We start from the raw sequence: 7,057 nt of genomic DNA, 5'->3' as shown, positions 1-7,057 counted from the left end.
TGTTACTATAGTTACTAACATAGTGTTAATCTATAGAGCACCCCTTTCTTAAAATTTCCCTTTTCCAATGCCCACAAAACCCAGTTGGACATCTCAGAACAAACTAGCAATCTAGAACCTGTGTGGGTGTGCGTGGGCACACCTGCCTTTGGTATGTGCCCTGGCTTCATTCAAATTGATTTGCGGGGGAGGCCACCAGGGGGCGCGCAGGCAATGGCTGCCTGATTCTGCCGCTCCCGCCGTAGCTGGGCTGCAACGGGATTGAGCCCCCCCGAACCCCCCCAGGCGAACAAAGTAGGACGGAGGGGCGCGAGGAACCCCCGGGCACCCATCGAGCGAAGGAGCGACGCTCGGGGCCCCCGGGACCAGCGAGAACGAGACCCGCAGTATCGGGCGGGGATGAGGCCGCTCCAAACCTCGGCAGCCGCAGCGCCGAAAACGCATGGAGGAGCTCCAGGGAAGCCGCGCACACGCGGAGGGGGTGCCCTCCTCTCCCACCCTCCTCGACGGACCCCTCTACCTGATCAAGCACTGGGTCCGGGGTGGATCATGGGGGGTCAGAGCGATCAGCACAGCGGACCCGCGCCCGTCCCCCCAGCCTCCTCCACCCCCGTCGATGGACAGTAACCAGCGCTGGGAAGACCCGCGCTGGTGACCACCTCAGAACACCGGGGGGCCCCCACAGGGGGGCCCCCCAGCAGGACAGCCGACCCCATGCCACAACGAGAAGAGCCCAGACGAGGATCCACTGGGCGGCCGCACGCCGTGAAGACGCAAGGCCCGGAGCGGGAAGATCCTTCAGGGTCGGGCAAGCGTGGTGCTCCGCCCGTGTTGAACTCGGAGCCCCGCCGCCACCACGAGGGGAGTCGTGGCAGCAACGCACGGTCCCCGGGAGCGAGGCCCCCGCCAGACCTTGGTGGGGCGTGTGTCCGCCCGGGATGACAGCGCTTCCCCCCCCCCCCACACTTGTGAGCGGGGGTGTGGTGGCTTGAGGGAGACAGCCCATGTATCCTGGCCCATAAAGACCAGCGGCGGCCTAAGCGGACTGCGGCCCCTTCGACCCGGGTGTGTGGCCCCCGCCTGGGGACGGTGGGGCGTGTGCCCGCCCGGTGTAGACCCATTGCAGCAGCACGCGACGGTAATGGAGGGGCGTGCCTCGCCCGGGGGCTCCCTCCCCACCCGCCGTCGCGCCCCCGATCTGAGAGCCCCAGGGGGTGGGGGGCCGCTGGCGAACCCGGGGGGGGGAAGCTCGATGGACTGGCGGCAAACCCTACAGGAATTCCGCTTTCAGGAGATGGCATTCAGCAATAAAAGCCTAAGCCCCCCCAAGGGTCCTGCACAGCCGGTCCCCCCACGTCCGCCATGGAAAGAGGCTTCGCCTCCATATTACAGGAGATCAGGACATGCGATCTGACATTGCCCAGAAATTCGAAAAAATAGATCCAAGAGTGGACAAGGTCGAAGACCGACTGTTGCAGGTGGAGGCCAACCAGACATCATCGACGTCCCTAGAGATGGACCTAGGACTGAGGATAAGCGGCCCTGGAGAAAAGAGGAGGAAAGGTCCAGGCAGATGGACGACTTCGAAAATAGGGAGAGGAGGAACAATCTTAGAATTTTCGGAATACCAGAACAGGACGGGGAAACGGAGAGAGACATTACTTGCGCGGTAAGAGATATCATCACCCTCCTCTTTGCCGAAGAGATGACCACGGAACCCACGTTCGATAGAGTGCACAGGGCTGGGGGGAGGGCAGGGGGCCCCCGCTCTGTCCTGGTCCGGTTCCACTACTACTCCGAAAAAACAAAGGTGTTGGAGGAAGGCTCGGGAGATCACTTACAACAACGCTCAGATCTCAATCTACCAAGATCTCTCCGCCTACACCCTGGCCAAACGCAGGATGTGTCGCCCACTAACGCTCCTGCTGAAAGAAAAGGGGGTCTGCTACCGCTGGGGCTACCCCTTCTCTCTGACCTTTGAGTACATGGGCCAGCGGTCAACCCTGACCACGGAGGATGACATACGAATGGCCATCCAGGACTACGTTGGGGATTCGGATCCCAGGAGGGCCTCGTCGGGCTCGGGGAGCCCGGGCTCGTCAAGGGACAGGAGATGTAAAACTGGAGCAAGGAAATACAGGAAAATGAATACCCCATCGCCAGTCAAGGAGGGGGAGCGGAACGATCCCGAGGGTTGAAACCTGGGGAAACCCACCGAGTCATGTGGGATATTAAGAAAAGCCAGCGGATTCACTATTAACAGCGTCCCTACGAACAGCAAGTATGGGGGAGCCATGAGGGGGACAGCAAGGCTAGGAGGGAGGGGGGGCTCACAGAAACACGCTTTCCACAGAATGCCCGGCTGTAGCGGGTAAGAAAGTGGTTCGGCCAGTAGCCAGGGATGGCAGAACTATTTGGCCGGACGCCGGGGAAGGGGGAGGGGGGGACACGAAGTTGGGGTTGTTTAGTTACGGTTCAGGGAAGGGGGGCAGTTGGGGTTTTGTTCTTGGCCCACCCGGAGGGGAGGGGGGAGTTGGGGGACGAAAAATCGGACCAAGGGAGCACGTCAGGAAGAGTATGTCGAGTACGTTGACCGAGAAAGAGGAAGTCTTAGATTATGGCTGACAGTCTGCCCCCCTGGGTGTGGGCTCCCTAAATGTACGGGGCTTAAACACCCCCACGAAGAGGTCCCTGGTCTGCAGGGAATTTAGAAGGGCCAACCTCGACTTTCTCTTCGTGCAAGAGAATCATTGGCCACGGGGTAACAAGCCCAAAATGCGGGGGGGAATAGGGGAGGTCTTCAGTGCCTCCCATAAAGGCAAAAAGAGAGGGGTTGCCATCTTAGTATCGAGGAATACAGGCTTCGAGAACGAGGCCACGTTGAAAGACTCGGAGGGCCGCTACCTGATGTTACGGGGGTCCCTTCAGGGGGCCCCACTCACCCTAGTCGTAATCTATGCCCCAAACGAAGGCCAGACCCTATTTTGGGAAAAGGTAGGGGACAAACTCAAACACTTTGCCCATGGTTCGGTTGTGGTGGGGGGGGACTTCAAAATGGTCCTGGACCCTACCCGGGACAGAAAACGCACAGGCCCGAAGCCCTCCAGGGCATCAGACGAGACCATGGCGCGTAACTTCCAAGGGGTTAATCAAGACTTGGGACTGATGGACACGATCCCGATCCCCAGAACGAACACCCCCCCTTCACATACTACTCAGCCACCCACGCATCATTCTCCAGGATAGATTATATCTTGGTGGAGGAGATCCTGCACCCATTCACCTCAGGTCATAGGGTTGACCCCATTCCCTGGTCCGACCACGAGCTGGTCCGAATCACGATAGCAAGGGGAGGTTTAAGCGAACGCAGGAGGAGGTGGAAGTGCAACGACTCCCTGTTAAAGGACGAGGTACTAGCCCAGGAAGTTCTCGAGGCCATCACGGATTTCTTTGCCCTTAACGATAATGGGGAGGTAGGGGTACACACCCTGTGGGATGCCTTTAAGGCCACTCTACGAGGAGTCCTGATCAAAATGGGTGCCCAGAAAAAGAGGTAAAGGGAGGCCCAGGAAAGACTACTGAGGGAAAAAATAGCCCAACTTCAAACGGGGGCTCTCCACGGTCCCGTTGGACCGAGGCCAGGTGACCGCCCTGGAGGACTGTAGACTCCAGCTGAGGGACCTCCTCCACCAGACAGAGAGAAACCTCCAATTGGTCAAACAAAAGTATTATGAAACGGGACAAGGCAGACAGGATTTTAGCCTGGAAGCTGAGGGAGGTACAGAGGGGCAGATTAGTGAAAGCGGTCAGGAGTGAGGGGCAGAGGGATAGGCTACGACACAACACACATTGGGGAGGCCTTCCGCCAATACTAAGAGAAACTATATTCGTCTGAGAGAGAGGCAGAGATTGAGGGGTTTTTGAGCTCAATACAGATTCCGGCCCTATCAAGAGAGACGGCGGAGGGGTTGGAGGGCCCGGTAACGGAGGAGGAGGTGGAGCGCGTGATCAGAGGGATGAAAGGGGGTACTTCCCCCGGCGAGGATGCTAATCGGTCTATTTTTACAAAAGGTTTTGCTCAACCCTATCCCCCTACTTGGTTAGGGTATTCAATGCAGTGCTGGAAGGGGGACCCCTCCCGGACTCCATGATGGAGGCGATAATAGTGGTGCTCAACAAGGACGGCAGGGACCCCTCGAAGTGCTCCTCCTATCGCCCAATTTCCTTGCTGAACACCGATATAAAGATCCTGGCTAAGGTGATCGGGGGGCGCATGGAGGGGGTCCTTCCGAAGCTGGTCCACGGAGACCAGGTGGGGTTCATCAGGGGGAGACAGGGCTCTGACAATATCCGAAAAACTATAGACCTGTTCCACTACGCCCAGGTGTCAGACCTTGACGCGTGTGTCTTATCACTCGACTCAGAAAAGGCATTCGACAGGGTGGAGTGGAGATTTATGGAACTCACCCTCCAGAAAATGGGCTTCGGGGCACACCATGGGTTGGGTGGCGGCGCTATATAGGGCCCCAAAGGCCAGGGTCCAGGTGAATGGCAGGCTGTCGGAGCCTTTCCCCCTCTCGCGGGGAACGCGGCAGGGTTGCCCGCTCTCCCCCCTCATCTATGTCCTCACCATGGAACCCCTAGCCATAGCGGTCAGAGCACACCCAGACATCAGGGGGATCCAGAGAGGGGAAGTAGAATTTAAACTCTCCCTGTTCGCCGATGACATCCTGGCCTACTTGGTGGACCCGGGATCCTCGCCCCCCCACCCCTCATGCTCGCCTCTCGGGGCTCAAGATAAATGCCTCTAAATCAGACCTGCTCCCCATGAGAACAAGGGACCCGACCCTGGAACCCCTGTCCAGCCTGGGAGGGATAAAAGTGGGTAGGTCTTCCATCCGCTGCCTGGGTGTCCTCCTCACCCGGGACCTCTCCAGCCTCGCCCCAGCTAACTATGACCCCGTAATGGCAAGGGTCACTGCTGACCTGAGGAGATGGGGGTCAATGATCCTGTCCTGGTACGGCCGTATGACGGCTGTGAAGATGAACATACTCCCGCGCTTACTATATCTCTTCACTGCACTCCCAACCAGCGTTCCCGACCAAACTTTCAGGGTCCTCCAGAATGCGGTGCGTGAGTTCATATGGCAGGGTAGGACCCCGAGGACAGCTAGAGCAATCCTAACCCTTCCGAGGGAGGAGGGAGGGTTCGGGCTGCCGGACTTCCAACTCTACTTTTGCGCTGCCCAGCTGTGCGTACTTCTCGAACACATGAAGGAGGGGATGGGTACATACTCGACGTACTTGGAGGACATGGACACCCACCCACTCAAAGTCAGAGACCTCCTGTGGGCCCCAAGCAAATTCATTCCGAACAGACTAAGATCACACCCAACATTGGGAGTTCTCAGGGCGATCTGGCGGGAAAGCCCCCAGACAGCGCATCTAACGTCATGGCCGTCACTGATGTCATCGCTCTGGGGTCACCCCCTTAGACTGGGAAGCAGGGGGTTTCACAACGCTCAATCCTGGTCCGACTCGGGGATGGAATGGGCGGGGCAAATGTTCAAGGAGGGGGATTTCCGCCCCTATGAGGAAATGAGAGAAGCCCTGGGTCAGGGGACCCTCTCCATTTTCAAATATCTCCGCCTGAAGGGGATCTTGTGCGACCAATCCTGGGGTCAGAACTTGAAAAGGCAGTTGACCCCCTTCGAAAAACTTGTGGACACAGCGACCTCTAGGAAGGGGGCGGTATCAGGGATTTATAGAATATTGAACACTGTCAACCTAGGGGAGAGGAGGAGGTTCTGCACCTTCTGGAACGATTTGGCGGGGGAGGAGATCTCTGAGGACGCCTGGGCAAGGATATTTATGGGAATTTATTCACAGCGGACGTGGAACATAATTTCAAGATCCTGCAGGGATGGCACAGGGATCCTGCGAAGCTGGCGAAAATGTTCACGGGAGTGTCCCCTGCATGTCCAAGGGGGTGTGATCAGGTTGGTACAAGAGGTCACATGTGGTGGCACTGCCCGAAGTCCAGACATATTGGGCAGAGGTACGGGGCTGGATCGCTGAAATCACTGAGGAACTGCTCCCCCCGAACCTCCTAAAAAAAAATGTTGCTGGGCCTCCCCCCAGAGGACACAGACATATCCAGATACCCAAGGATGTGGGAAACCATGTTGAGGGCGGGGCGGGTGGCCCTGGCACAAAAATGGAAGAGCACGGAGACCCCAACGAAGGAGGTCTGGTTGAAAAAGGTCAAGAACATGTTCCTGATGGACAAATTGACGGCAATGATGAATAACAAGTTGGGCACATTCCAAGCAAACTGGTTCGGGGGTACAGCAGACCTGGGGATGGGACGTTCATTGACCCACGAGGATGAAAGGAGGAGGGATCGGGCGCCCGGGGACTGGTGGACGATGTGCAGCCACAAACATAGTCAACGTACTACTTTTTTCTCGTGCTCCGGACAAATAAAATTACTGCAGCATCTCCCCAAACAAGGAGACCCATCTGGGTCAAAGTTTCAGGGGGCGGGGGGGTCTGTTCAGGGAGAGGAGAGGGGGGGAGGGGTGAGGGTTGTTGGGCCAGTTAATTGCATTTCTTTTGGAATTTGCCTTGAGCCCGTTTGTTGTATTATTAAAAAATGCTAATAAAACAAAGTTTTAAAAAAAAAAAATTGATTTGCTCTACAAAATAATCGGGTCCCTTCCCTGTTGGGTCAACATCCAACAGGTATGGCAGAAAGGGGACTGTGGTGTAAATTAGTCCCTGTGGTCAGTAACTGTAACCTGCTTAATTACTGTGACAGCTTAGTCCACACAGCTTTTAATCCAGCCTCCAGTGTTAAAAACTCTGAGGGACAGATGGTTTTGTTTTGACTAAACGTGAGATGATTTTTTCAGTATTTATTTTTGTGTCCCCTGCATCACTGAGGAACATAACCAACTTTCTTTCTTGTTTGCAAATACTGCACTGCTCCAGCATTGGATCTTTCATAGATTCACATGCTGTAAATATTTCCATGTTGTTGGCCTGGGAATCCTCG

Source organism: Ambystoma mexicanum, chromosome 9 (genome assembly GCF_040938575.1).
Source record: "Ambystoma mexicanum isolate Mex_15411 chromosome 9, UKY_AmexF1_1, whole genome shotgun sequence".
In the NCBI taxonomy this organism is placed as follows: domain Eukaryota; kingdom Metazoa; phylum Chordata; class Amphibia; order Caudata; family Ambystomatidae; genus Ambystoma; species Ambystoma mexicanum.
Note: the sequence above shows the minus strand (reverse complement) of the source record.